At 41.4% G+C, this 14,914-nt stretch overlaps 1 protein-coding gene across 2 annotated transcripts in view; it reads right to left on the bottom strand.

The window, feature by feature from the left end:
- ITGB1 (integrin subunit beta 1) overlaps positions 1-4,190 on the bottom strand; it is a 43,669-nt gene extending 39,479 nt beyond the window's left edge. The window contains exon 1 of one of the 2 annotated variants that reach the window (XM_049705558.1): positions 3,935-4,190. The gene's annotated coding sequence lies outside the window, so the exon portion shown is untranslated. The remainder of the gene's footprint in view (positions 1-3,934) is intronic. The other variant, XM_004275918.4, reaches the window with a different exon arrangement.
- Between the last annotated feature and the right edge of the window lie 10,724 nt (positions 4,191-14,914).

The raw sequence follows: 14,914 nt of genomic DNA on the forward strand, positions 1-14,914 counted from the left end.
GCTGCTCACGGGAGAGGGAAGACCTGCACTCTGCAGGGCCAGGTCATGCAACAGCTGGCCTTCAGCTCTTCGGTGACACAGAGAGAGAAACCAAGAGACCACTTTATGGTGCAGATGCAGAAACCAAAGCCCTTTCCAGGTGAGGTGTTCCAACAATCGTCCCAGAGAAGTTCAGGCCCAGCTTGCCCAAAACCCAAGTTCCCCAATCAAGAAGCCTTTGCTGCATCCAACCGCTTACCTAATGATGCTTCTCTCTTCACCTCAAACATGCCCATCACAGGAAATCCCTGAAAATACCCAGGTCACTCACTTAGCTGTCATAGGAAGGAATCAGAAATTCAAACAAATTGGGGAAGGAAAATGCTTTTCTAGATTCCTTTTCCTTCACCCGGCCCTTGACTGTGAAAGTGTTCCCAGGGCCTCTCCGCGGCCCCTTTTCACTCTACACGCTCTCCAGTATTTTCATCTGCAGCCTAGAGAGTCAACCAGTACTAACAGACGAGGAATTCCCCAATCTCAGTCTCCCAGCCCGACTGCTGGTTTTGAGCTCGCAATGGGCATATTCCACTACACCCCAGCTGTCTCAGCAGGATGAGTTCAGCACTCCCCTCCCTCCAGGCGACCAGCACCACCCCCTTGTGGTTGCGCTGCCTGCCTCGGCCAAGCGCACCTCTTAAGCAGAGACCCAGGCCACCTCAGTTCCTTTCTCCTCTCTTACCTCGGACACCAGGTCTGACCCGTCCTCCCTCCGAAATAAGTAGTCCTCGTAGCCCCACCCAAGGCATCCCCACACCAAGGATCTCCAAAGCTTTTTAATACTCACCTTTATTATTAAAAAAAAAAACTTGAGCATACATGTACTCCAAAATATGTATTTACTTACCAATTAAAATACATGTACTTCTACAGCAATACAGTAGGATATTATAAACCATAATAAAAGTTTAAACTTTAAAATATGAGTTTAAAAAATACATATAAAATTAAGTCTAATATTTTCTTCCTACACTCCAGTGAGTTATTTTATACATCCCTGGGGTCCAGGAAGCTGTACTTTGGAGACTGTTTACCGAAATTAGTCCTATAATTGTGTGTTTATACATGTATGTACTATGTATATTTGAAGCAGTTTTTCACTCACATACACACATTTCATGATGAGATGATATACACACGCTTTAGCATACTGCTAAATATAGCTAACCTTAACCTTATCTTCCAAAGCCACAAACCCAAAATAAAGCTTAGAGGCTTTTTTTAAAAATTATTTTATAAATAAAACTCTGTAAAAGTCTCATAATTAGCCATCTTTAAAAAGATGTGAAATTTACAAAGTACAGTTTAGCTCCTTTTGCATACAGCTCCTGAACAAGGGATACCACATTTTTTTCACCCATCTACTGACATATTCGAAGGCTGCTAATGTTCTGGGGGTTTCACGGACTGCACCTCCTGTAACCTAGATACACCCAATTTTTTCAGTTTTCTACAGCTACAGATACTGCTATCATTTCAGGGTTCTGAAGACTAATGTACTCTTCCCTACTCATACTCCTATAAGCCCACCCTCCGGACCCCGACTCCCACCTCTGCAATAGCAATATAAAAGGACAAAAATCCCACAACATATAACCAGTCAGAATAGACCTGCTAACACAATAAAAGAATTTACATATTTGCACAATATGATCTTCTAGAATTCTACTGACAACCTGACAGCTCCTAACTCTCCATGCAGAGTGGGGAAATCAGTCCACATGAATCCTCTCAGATACTAATTCAGCTTGATACACGTTCAGAAATCACAATTCTCAGAACTTCAAAGTTCTGAAGCTTTTACCAGTTAGATGTTTCATCTCATCACTCCAGCAGAGTACTTAAGAACAAAACCAGTGCACTCACAAAATGATTTTTAAAATATATATTTTCTTCAGATACAATATTATATTACCCCCGACGCTGTAAGCCACAATTTGGCAAGAGGCCAAGCAATGAAGCTATTAAGCGGCAAGCATTCCATGAAAACTAGCACCACCTGAAACTGTTACTTTTCACTATTTTTTTTAAAGTGACCAGATGTCCCCAGAGTTTCTCCAGGAGTTAGGAATTTATCGACCCCAATATAGAACTACATGGTCATTCAGTGATGCTAATCTGGGGCAGCTTTTAATTATACTGACCAGAAAGTTGAGGAGAAAGCCACCTAAATCCAGTGATTTTCAATACTGCTGATTCTATTCTATTCTGTGCACACACAGAATATTGGGAAAATAATCTTAATAGAGAACTTAACATTCTTTTAAAAAGAATCGACATTACAAAAACTTAACGTTTTAGGCCTGTGAAGTCAACATACATGACTTAATTTGGAGTTTGTTTGCTTTCTATTCACAAGAGTAAAGTATTAACCACATCCCCTTGTCTTCTTAACTAGGGAATGAATTTTAGGGTGAGTCAAATGGCTTTCTCCTCAAACACCTGTAACCAAAATATTGATTTGTTTCATGTGTTTTCTATTTATCAGTTAATCATCTTCAGTCCCTCATTTATTATCAATCAATGAACTAAAATTACTTTCAAATAGAACATTTTAGTGTGACTCTTAAGTAAGCCCCGACCCCGTGGGCCTAGATGTCCACAAAGCTAGAAGAGGTAACTTGCAACTAAAATCCCTTAGTCATTTCTAAAGTGGTCTATTACACAACCTATTGTAAAGGCTGGATGTAGTTTAAGAAAGATGCCTAATCAAAATTCAATAAGCATTTGTTATTTTTGTACAATCAAAACAACAATAAAAAATAATCCAGTAATTCTACCCACCTATTTCTGTGGAACGCAGATCCAAAGAAACCTTACTAATAACATTACCAATCACATGCTGAGACTTTTTAAAAAATCTTTTTAATATACCAAGGAGGAAAGAAAAGGAGTTAATATTTATTGAGCATCTACTCTAGGTGTCTTCCATTTTACATTTGCCTTTCACTACACTGCACTTTTGCAAAGTTGCTTGTGGTTCAAACATGGGTTGCTAGACCCCACGGGTTGTCTTCCTACAGGTGGATGACCACCTACACTCCCTGTGCCTCAGTTTCTTCATTTGTAAAACAGGGGTAAAAACGGCACCTACCTCGTCGGACCGGTTCCGGTATTAAACGAGAAAATAAAGGTAAAGTGCGTAGAGCTAAGCTTGGCCCTTACTGTCGTTATTATAACAGTTACTAGTTTTATTATTAGTGTAGGTATTGTTCCCATTTTACAGATGGGGAATTGGAACCTTAAAGAGCGTAATTTACCAGCGCTAGGTTTTGACTCAAAAGCACAAATCTGATGAAACAAAAATTGCTCAGGCATTAAATACTAGCATTCTTGAAAATTCAACTTGTTCTGAAGCATAAGGAACGGCACGAATCAGGCACAGGTCGGGCATTAGCCCTGGACACCGCCGCGGCGTCTACACCCAGCATTAGGGGAAAGGGCCCACAGGACGCGCCGACCCCGCGCCCCGTTTCCCGACGGCTCAGCGACGCCCCAGGCGCAGAACTGGAGCCGGGGGTGAGTGGTCCCCGCGTGGAGGCCCGGCAGCCGGCGTCTCGGGGCAGCCGGCGTCTCGGGGCAGCCGGGGTCAAGGCCGCTCCCCGGAATCCGGCCCGCGGAGGCTCGTCCGCGCCTAGCCCGCGGGGTAGTGCCCACGGCCGGCGTCCGAGCGGAGGGTCCCGGCCCCGGGCCTCCGCGACCGCGGCTCGGGAGTGGGGGCAGAGCCCGGGCAGGCCAGCGCCCTCCGACGCCCCCCGGCCGGGAAGGTCCGGGAGCGGGCGCGGCCCGACTTCCTCCCCGCCCGACGACTGGAATCCGCCCCGAGGCCGCGGCCCCCACGCCTGCCCCGCGGCCCTGGCCCGGCCGCGCACCGAACACGCCGCCCGCCCGGGCCCACCTTCTCCCGCGGCGTCCAGCCCGCGCGGTCGGCTCAGCCTGTGCTCCGCGGCTCCCGCTCGGCCTGTCCCCAGGGCTGGCTTGGCCTCCCGGGCTCGGGCTCGGGCTCGGGCTCGGGCGCGGCGGCGGCGGCTCCGCCTCCTCCTCTCGGGCGGGAGGAGGAGACTCAACGGCGTGGGGCCGCCTCCCGGCAGGAAACGACCCCCGCGGCACCGCCTCCCAGGCGCGGCGATCCCGCTCCTCAGGCCGCCGCCGCCGCCCTCTCCCTCCGGAAGCGCATTCCTCCCGGGCCGCGTCAGCCGTGCCCGCTGGGGGAGGGGGAGGAATCGGGCAGGGGCGGTGCGGGACCGGGGGAGAGAAGGGGGTCCCCGGGACAAAGGAGCGGCAGGGTCGGGCGACAGACTCCGCCGCTGCCTTCGCGGTGCCTCAGTTTCCTTTGCTGCCGGGACAGGGAAGGTTTGCGCGGCCCTGCGCACCGTAATATCCTCCCGTGAGGGAATTCCGGAGCCTCCTTCTCGGCCTGTCTTAGGCGCTGCTTCCCCAAAGCCCCCCGTGTGTCCGGCTCGCGGTCCGTCCGGCTGGCCCAGGACTGCCCGGTTTTGAACCCTGGAAGCCCTGCCTCCCGGGAGCCGCCTCAGTCCCCGACAAATCGAGACACTTAGTCACTCACCTTGCAAGGCTTCGTGGGACCAAAAACGTTTCCCTTTTGGAAGGGAAGTGGCTAAAGCCAGTATTATTTTTCTGGCGTGAGGATTTGCTTGACTTATGTCTTTGAGAAAGGGGAAGACTCAGGGAGGAAATGGGTGCCAGGAAAGATGGAGATGAGGAAAGTTTTAGAGAAAAACTGGTGAGTTGGGGAGCAGCTTTTGTTAGGTTAATCTGGGGCACAGGGATGAGAAGGAAAAGTTTCATCCTTGATACAGTTTCTGTTCATCCTCACTTTTTTGAGTAGGTGGACAGGGGGCTGGAGAAGGGACATTTAAGAGAAGTGAAACATTTCATTATGAGCATGGCTGGGCGCATTTTGATAAGAGGATTGAAACTTGTGCCAACCGGCATCATACTGAAACCCGGTAACTCAGAATATGCTGCTGGCAGGCTGCCATTCTGTTAGCTGAAAATGTGTGTTGCCACGTGGTGAGCTGTAGCACCCTGTTGGGCACAGAACTCGAATTATTAGATTTGTGAAACTGGTGTTTCATTTGGGGGAGATTAGAAGCCGCTATGCCCATTTGGCTGCCAATCTTAAATAAGAGAAAACAAAACAATCCCATCTATGGAAATTTTGCCCGTTGCTTGCCAGCAAAATCGAATCTGTTGGTTAGATAATCTCTGGAAACCTCTAAAGAAATGAGAATGATTTTTCCCACTTAATGGATGACCAAACCTAAGAGACTAAATGATGTTTCCTTATTTGTGGAATCTAAAAAAGGATACAGATGAACTTACTTACAAAACAGAAACAGACTCACAGACATAGAAAACAATCCCATGGTTACCAAAGGGGAAGGGGGGGGGTAGGATAAATTAGGAGTTTGGGATGAACATATACACACTACTATATATAAAACATAAACAACAAGGACCTACTGTATAGCACAGGGAACTATATTCCATAACTTATAAGAACGTATAATGGAAAATCTGAAAATATGTATATAATATATATCATAAATATTATATATATAACCGAATCACTTTTCTGGACACCTGAAACTAACACAACATTGTAAATCAACTGTACTTAAAAAAAATAAAAAAATAATGTTTCTGTATTAATAACCCAGTGGTGCGGCTGCCATCACACCTCAACATCCTTGAATTTAAAGATACTGGTTATACCACTCCAAAATTGATCAGAACTGGCCTGGTCTCAGCATAGATTACAGTTCCAAAGGTAAAGCGTAATTTATCCATGCTTGACTTGCACTACATTTCCCAGAACTTTCATCCCTATGTGATTTGCCACAAGAATATTAAGAGGTTCACATTTACACAACACTAAACTAAATTATTTCAAAGGCAGTGTAATCATCTTTTTAATCCCAGTGTCAAACACTGTTCCAGGTCATGCAATAGGGGCTCAGCTAATAGTTGATAAATGACTAAATGGGTCCTTTTGCTCCCCTGGGACCACATCAGAACATTTGGCTAAACTAAAGTGTGAGAAGCAATTTATGTACAGAAGTCATGAGCTTTGAGGAAACAAGAAATTAAAGAAACATGTCATGAATATGACTCCACTTGTTTTTAATCACATGATTATGGAATACAGAATTGGGAGTGGGAGTGAGTCAATGTTGACTCAGGAGTGGAATGCTGTCTTTCTCTTGTAGTTTGAACATTTTTGGGACTCAGCCTGTCAAATATTATCCTGTCCAGTAAGCCACAAATCATCCCATGATAACTTGAAGCCTTTTCAATCTTTTGAAAGTGGAAAAGCCTCTAAACTATAACATTTTACAGGCAAATATTTTAGTACACATTCATTTATAAATGATTTTCCAATTGCAATAATCATATCACTTGGGCAAGATTCCATGGGGTTAGAGCAAAGGGTGAATACCCGCATTGTGAGAACAGGAGTATACCCAAGACAAAAATGTTTTGGTCTTGACCACTGGCTGGCACATTATGGCTCAACCCATATCAGATCAGTTTTAAATAAACAGTGTGGGGACTTCCCTGGTGGTGCAGTGGTTAAGAATCCACCTGCCAATGCAGGGGACACGGGTTCCAGCCCTGGTCCAGGAAGATCCCACACGCCGCGGAGCAACTAAGCCCATGTGCCGCAACTGAGCCCCCATGCTGCAACTACTGAAGCCTGCGTGCCTAGAGCCTGTGCTCTGCAACAAGAGAAGCCACCACAATGAAAAGCCTGCACACCGCAACGAAGAGTAGCCCCTGCTCGCCACAACTAGAGAAAGCCCTTGTGCTGCAACGAAGACCCAACGCAGCCAAAAATAATAAATTAATAAATAAATTTATTAAAAAAAAAAGTATGACTTTGTGTCCCAGTATGTCCAGATAACCCCAGTTTGTGTGTTGTCCAAGCATAATTATTAATAGCACCCCCTTTCATTCTCAAAAGTACATCCTGATACAGATGATAGATTGTACCATCACCCTATAAATAAGAGTGTCCAGACAACGAGGGAAAAAAAAAAGTAATTTTAGCAATTCAAAGGGGATACATAGGGACACAATGCAAATCAGATCCCAGATTTACAGGTGAAGACCAATTCCAACACTGATCATCAGGAAAAAAATTGTGTGGGGATAAGTGAAATGAATTAGGCAGCTCCTATGTGATATAGATGCCCTACCAGAAGATTTAATGAAAGAAAACCCTAGAAAGTAGCTTGGCTGATCAACAGACTTGGGTTTTAAATACCATTGTAAAAGTGTGCGATGGCTTCCGGAGCAGATTGATTGCCAGTGGCTAGGTAAGTCTTCAGCTGCTTTTCTAAGAAACGTTTCTACAGAGTGATCTGGATATATTTTTCTCATCTGCCACCTTCTTTAAATATAAAAAAAAAAGATGAGCGGATGATGTTAGAAGGAATAGAAGTCTCCGATAATTCCCTATAATACGTATGTGGATGTGCTTCTGAATCATAAATAACTTCATTCCTTTACCTAAGACACTAAACTCTCTCTATTACAGTGTGAATCTCTGTGCCCTGGCTTAAAAAAAAAAAAAATAGCCCTGGGAATGATTAACATTTTGAAAACCAAGGAATGTTGAGATGGTCCTCCAGTTCCTCCTTTTTCTGTCTCCAAATCTACAAATAACATACAAATAATCAAATATTGCAAAGAAACTGGAAGTTCACTTATTTTGCAACTTCTTATTTTTGTCCTTGGAGCTTTGACTGAGTGAACACTGCTCAATACCCTGTTATAACTGCCAGAGGAACCATTGGTTTGCCACAAGGTCATCAGCAACTGTGTATGTACGGTATGTGGCAGTGTACTGGACTAGCCCATCCTGAGGCTTTAGTTAGTGCTTTATTCCTTTGCTTATTTAAAAGTAAGCTGGAAAAGTGTCAGAACAGTCTGCCCTTCCAGCTTAGGGCTAGCCACTGAGTCTTTTCCTTTTCTAGACAGTTCACGGTTGCTGGGTTATGGATCTGAATATGGGCCACGTATGAGTAAGGCTGCCTCAACTGTTCAGCTTCCTGTTTTCCATATATAGCGTGCTCATTTTTTTCTTGCTCAGTCCATGGAGTATTGCCTCCGCTGGGTGTGAGCACTCCCCGCCAGCTTTCAGAGGCTGAACATTTTTAAGAGCCCAGAGGGAACAGTGTTTTTAGGCGGCTCTTTTCAGACACTGAGTTTCTTCAGCTGGAGAAGGGAATGTGCCTTCCCAAATAAGAATGAAGACTATGCCAAATGTAAGCAGTTGAATAGTGCTGGAGGTATTTTTAGGAACTGGGGTCACTCAGTACAGGAAATGATGGTGCTACCAGCAACTTATGGCTAGAGACTCTAAAACAACATTATTTCTCTCCTCATGTAAATACTTTCGAGTATCTTGAGAAAATCTGGCAATTTGAATTAGGAGCAGCTGGATTTGGGGCCAGGTTCATCAGGGAGTGGGACAAGAAGGTTAGCTGAAAGGTGTGTTTGTTTGGTAAGTGATACAGCCCTCCTCCCCCAAATTAATCCCCATAACATTTTAGAGAGAGTTCTTGCCGTGTGCCTGGGTATGGGAAACAATGAATCCATGGCCCCCCAAAACTATAGACACAATTTCACTTAAACATATAGATCTGCATTTTTGCAGATAATTCTGGTTTTCATGGGATCTTAATCCCAAAACATTAAAAATCACTATTTTAAACAAAGTCCCTTTTATAGACCAGGAGCCTAAACACATTTCTTTGTTGTTGTGGGCTTGGAATCTTGACTTGTGTACTAATTAATCTTATCTAAAACAATTTTTTTAAACATCAGATACACCTCCAAATATTTTGCAGTAATAAGATTTTCCCTGCAGTGTTATTTAACCTGTAGGAGGTAGAACAGAGAAAGTACAATCTTCTGTGATCAAACCACATGACTAAAGAGTGTGCTGTTTGTGTTTACTTTTCAATGTAAAATAAATTTCAAAGGAAAACCAGAACATTTTATTTCAAATTTCCAACTTTACATACTAGGACTTAAATGCCTTCAAATTATATCTAAAAATCACCCTGATTGAAAACTGTTGTAAATTTTTAATTAGATTGAGAACAATTCTAAATTAATTTTAATTATACTTCCCAAGAATATTTTCCATTTAGTATTAAGAATAACAAGCCCTGTGGCTCTTCTCTTTTAGGATTTCTGCATTGTTGTTGGCTGATGTCATAGGCTTTTCAGTCTATGATCACAAGAATTCCCTATTTATAACTGCTTATGGCTGCCACATGCCTAAAATGTCAGCTAGACTGTTTTTCTCTTACAGTCAGAATATTGGCTGTAGAAATGAAACTCCTCAATTAAAATTTCACCAGTAGGGAGAAAATATTTGCGAAAGACATAGCTGATAAAGGACTGTTATCCAAAATATACAGAGAACTCTTAAAACTTAATAATCAGAAAACAAATAACCTGATTAAAAAATGGGCCAAAGACCTTAACAGACACTTCACCAGAGAAGATACACAGAAGACAAGTAAGCACAGGAGGAGATGCTCTACATCATATGTCATTAGGGAATTTCAAACTAAAACAACAGTGAAATACCACTACACACATACTAGAATGGCCAAAATCTGGAACACTGATACTACAAATGCTGGTGAGGATGTGGAGCAACAGGAACTCTCGTTCATTGCTGGTGGGAACGCAGAACAGTGCAGCCACTTTGGAAGACAGTTTGGCAGCTTCTTACAAAATTAAACATACTCCTACCATATGATCTAGCAATCACCCTCCTTGGTATCTACCCAAAGGAGTTGAAAAACTGTCCACACAAAAACCTGCACACGAATGTTTATACTGACTTATTCATAACTGCCAAAACCTGGAAGCAACCAAGATGACCTTCAGTAAGTGAATGGGTAAATAAACCACGGTACCTCCAGACAATGGGACATTATTCAGTGCTAAAAAGAAACGAGCTGTCAAGCCATGAAAAGACAGGGAGGAAACTTAAATGTATGTTACTAAGTGAAAGAAACCAGTTTTTGAAAAGCCTGCATCCTGTACAATTCCAACTGTGTGACATTCAGGAAATGGCAAAATTGATTAAATAAATTCTAATACGTCCACGGAATGAAATCATCAACAGCTTTAAAAAAGAATGAGTTAGAACTGAATGCATTGATTATGGAAAGATATTTAATAAGTATTATGTGTGCATAATGAACAAGATGAAGAACACATTGTGCGTAATTCTTTAGATGAAGCGGTGTTAGGATTATCCACATCTATAGGCAAGGGAACTGAGACGAGAGGTTACTTTGAAAAACGAATAAGTAACAGAACCAAGATTGGTACGCAGGCAGTCTGGCTCTAGGGTCCAGCCGTTTATTCACTGCACTTTACCGTCTCTGATCTCTTTTGTCATTTTACACAAGAGATATTGTCTGCCCTGTTCCACCTCCACTGCGACTAGTCAGGTAAGTCTGTAATTCTGAAGGTCAGGAATAAAACGTCAATCTCTTTGCACATATAACCCATGTTCTCCAATACCAGCATTTCCAACAATAATAAGGGGACATTTTCATCTCCATCTATGTTACTCTTTGTCTACCTCTTAATTGAAATATATATATAATACATACACATATATCGGTATTGTATTTTTTTCTCAAGAAGGAAAGGATGACACAAGATTGTCATTGTCATATATCATGCGAACAAGCATACAGGCATAGCTGAGATTGTTGAATCAAATTATTTCAACGTTGATCAGGTACGTATTTTTCATTAGACGTCTTATAAGATTCTATCTTTCTTAAGGGCAGTGACTGTATCTGATGTGTTTACATGTCTAACATAGTGCTTTACATATACGATTATATTGCTTCTCTTTCATTGAAAATAATATCACCACCTGTCTTCTTTGTCCTCATCTTAAACCATCTCCCCTTTGCCCACTATACTTTAGCCATATTTCCATGACTTCACCAAGCATGTTCCTATCTTGGAGTTTTTGTGCTTGTCATTCCCTCTACCTGAAATGCTCTTCACATGTCTACTTCCTTCTTGTCAATAAGATTTCAGCTTAACTATCACATCTTTAGAAGGTCTTTCTAACCCCCAACCTAAAGTAGCCTCCCAGGCCCTCTCCATCACATTGCCATAGTTTAAATCTCTGCATGGCTCCAGTCACTAGCTGATATTTTTCTATTTACTTTTTCTTTGATAATTTTCTATCTTCTTCCACTAAAGTGCAAACTCCAGAAGAGCAGCTAATTTGTCTGCCTATCCCAGCTCCCAGAAGTGCCTGGAACAAGTAGAGAGCAAAGAAATAGTCATTGAATGAATGAATAAGTACTTGTTCATTTTTTTTTTTTGGCCATGCCGCATAGCATGTGGGATCATAGTTCCCAAACCAGGGATCAAACCCACGCCCCCTGCAGTGGAAGCAGGGAGTCTTAACCACTGGACCACCAGGGAAGTCCCAGTATCATTCATTATTTATTTAGCAACTAGTATGATGATTATTTCAATACCATGGAATATTACAAAGTAACATTAAAATAACATTTTTGAAAGCAATTGCTTACTGCAGCTTTCATTCTAAATCTTGCTATTAAAAATATTCCATTTAATTCATGGTAAAAACACTCAACAAACTAGGGATAGAAGGAAACTACCTTGAGATAATAAAGACCATATGTGAAAATCCCACAGTTAACATCATTCTCAATGGTGAAAGGCTGAGAGTTTTTCCTCTAAGATCACAAGATATCACAAGACATGGATGCTCATTTTCACCACTTCTATTCAACATAGTACTGGAAATCCTAGAAAGAGCAATTAAGCAAGAAAAAGAAACAAAAGGCATCCAAATTGGAAAGGAAAACTAAAATTATGTCTGTTTTTAGAGGACACGATCTAATTTGTATACAACCCTAAAGATTATACACACACACACACACACTCACAACTGTTAGTTCTTTTCAGCAAAGTTGTAGGATATAAAATCAATACACAAAAATTTGTTGTGCTTGTATACACTAATAATGAACAATTCAGAAAGGAAATTAAGAAATCAATTCAATTTACAATAGCATCAAAAAGAATAAAATACTTAGGAGTAACCTTAACCACGAAGGTACATTGAAAACTATAAAACGTTGCTGAAAGAAATTAAGAAGAAACAAATAAATGGAGAAACATCTCATGTTCATGGATTGTAAGACTTAATATTGTTAACATATCAGTATTACCCAAAGTGATCTGTAGATTCAGTGCAACCCCTATCAAAATCCCAATGACTTTTTTTTGTAGAAATAATTATCCTAAATTCATATTGAATCTCAAAGGACCCTGAATAGCCAAAATAGTCTTGAAAAAGAAGAACAAATTTGGAGGTCTCATAACTTCCTAATTTTAAAATTTATCAGAAAACTGCAGTCATCAAAGCAGTGTGGTACTGGCATAAAGATGGATATACAGACAAATGGAAAAGAATAGAGAGCCCATAAATCTTCACATATATGCTCAAATGATTTTCAACAAGGGTGCCAAGACTATTCAATGGGGAAAGAACAATTTCTCCAACAAATAGTATTGGGAAAACTGGATAGCCACATGCAAAAGTTGGATCCTTACATTTTACCATATAAAAAATTAACTCACAGGGCTTCCTTGGTGCCACAGTGGTTAAGAATCTCCCTGCCAATGCAGAGGTCATGGGTTTGAGCCCCTGGTCCGGGAGGATCCCACGTGCCACGGAGCAACTAAGCCCGTGCGCCACAACTGCTGAGCCTGCGCTCTAGAGCCTGTGAGCTGCGGCTGCTGAAGCCTGCGTGCCTAGAGCCCATACTCCACAACAAGAGAAGCCACCGCGATGAGAAGCCCACGCACTGCAACGAAGAGTAGCCCCCACTCTCCGCAACTAGAGAAAGGCCACGCAGAGCAACAAAGGCCCAATGTAGCCAAAAATAAATAAATAAAATAAATTTAAAAAAATTAACTCACAATATATCAAAGACTGAAACATAAGACCCAAAACTATAAAATTCTTAGAAGAAAACATAGGAGAAAAGATTCATGACATTGGATTTGGCAACAACTTTTTAGATGTGACAACAAAAACACAGGCAACAAAAGTAAAAATAGACAAATTGGACTACATCAATATTAAAAGCTTCTGTGTATCAAAGGATACAATGGACAGAATGTAAAGGCAACCTATGGGATGGGAGAAAATATTTGCAAATCATATATGTGATAAGGGGGTAATATCCAGCATATATAAAGAACTTCAACTCAACAACAAAAAAACAATGCAATAAAAAATGGGCAAAGGACTTGAACAGACATTTCTCCAGAGAAGATGTACAAATGGCCAATAAGCATACGATACTCAACCTTACTAATCATTAGGGAATTGCAAATCAAAACGACGATGAGATACCACTTTAAACCCATTAGAATGGCTACTATAGAAAAAAGTAATATAAAGTACAGGCTGAGGATGTGGAGAAACTAGAAGCTTTGTGACTACTGACAGGGATGTAAAATGGTGCAGCTGCTGTGGAAAAATTATGGTGGTTTTTTTAAAACAATGAAAATAGAATTACCACATGATCCAGCAATTCTACTTCTGGGTACATACCTATGAGAATTGAAAGTGAGGTCACCAGAAGGTATTTGTACATCCATGTTCACAGCAGCATTATTCACAATAGTCAAATGGTGGAAGCAATCCAAATGTCTATCCATGGATGAACAGATAAACAAAACACAGTACATACATACGATGAGATTATTCAGTCTTTAAAAGGAAGAGAATTCTGACACATGGTACAACATGGATGAGCCTGAGGACATCAAGCTAAGTGAAATAAGGCAGTCAAAAAAGACAAATATTGTATGCTTCCACTTATATGAGGTACTTAGAATAGTCAAATTCATAGAGACAGAAAGTGAAGATGTGGTGGCTAGGGATTAGGGGTTGGGAAAATGGAGAGTTGTCAACAGCAACAAATGGGTGTAGAGTTTCAGTTTTGCAAGATGAAGAGTATTCTGGAGATTGTTGTACAACAATGTGAATGTACTTAATACTACTGAACTATACACTTGAAAATAGTGAAGATGGTAAATTTTATGTTTTGTGTTTCACACAATTTTGAAAAATGCATATTTCCTAGTTCACACACTGAAAAGACTTAGAAACAAATGGTAGCCTAGAAGCAATGATCACCCTTAGTGTCAAAAGTGTGGTCTACTGGAAATTCCCCACCTGTTAGGTGCTTGGAAAATGATTGATTCCAAACTTGAAACAGGAAATGTACAAGATGGATTGAGACTCTGTGAGTGTGTGTGTGTGTGTGTGTGTGTGTGTGTGTGTGTGTGTGTGTACATGTGTGCCTGAAACCGAGGAAACTATCAGGATTAACTGGATCATATCAGAGGACATAGGAACCAGAGATGGGTTGAAAAGAGATGCGACATTTTGAGCACTGAAGAGAAAAAATGACTGCAATTGATTTAAACACATTGAATATATAAAAATTCATGAGTTCCTTATTTTTTTTCATTTATTTTGTAACTGAAAGTTTGTACCTCTTAATCTCTCTCCCCTACGTCTCTCCTTCCCCCACTCCCTCCCCTCTGGCAACCACTTGTTTGTTCTCTGTATCTATGACTCCATTTTTGTTTTGCTATGTTTGTTCATTTGTTTTGTTTTGCGTAGATTCCACATATAAATGAAATCACACAGTATTTGTCTTTCTCTGTCTGACTTATTTCACTTAGCATAATGCCCTCCAGGTCCATCCGTGTTGTCAAAAATGGCAAGATTTCATTCTTT

This window comes from Orcinus orca, chromosome 2, assembly GCF_937001465.1.
Source record: "Orcinus orca chromosome 2, mOrcOrc1.1, whole genome shotgun sequence".
Taxonomy (NCBI): domain Eukaryota; kingdom Metazoa; phylum Chordata; class Mammalia; order Artiodactyla; family Delphinidae; genus Orcinus; species Orcinus orca.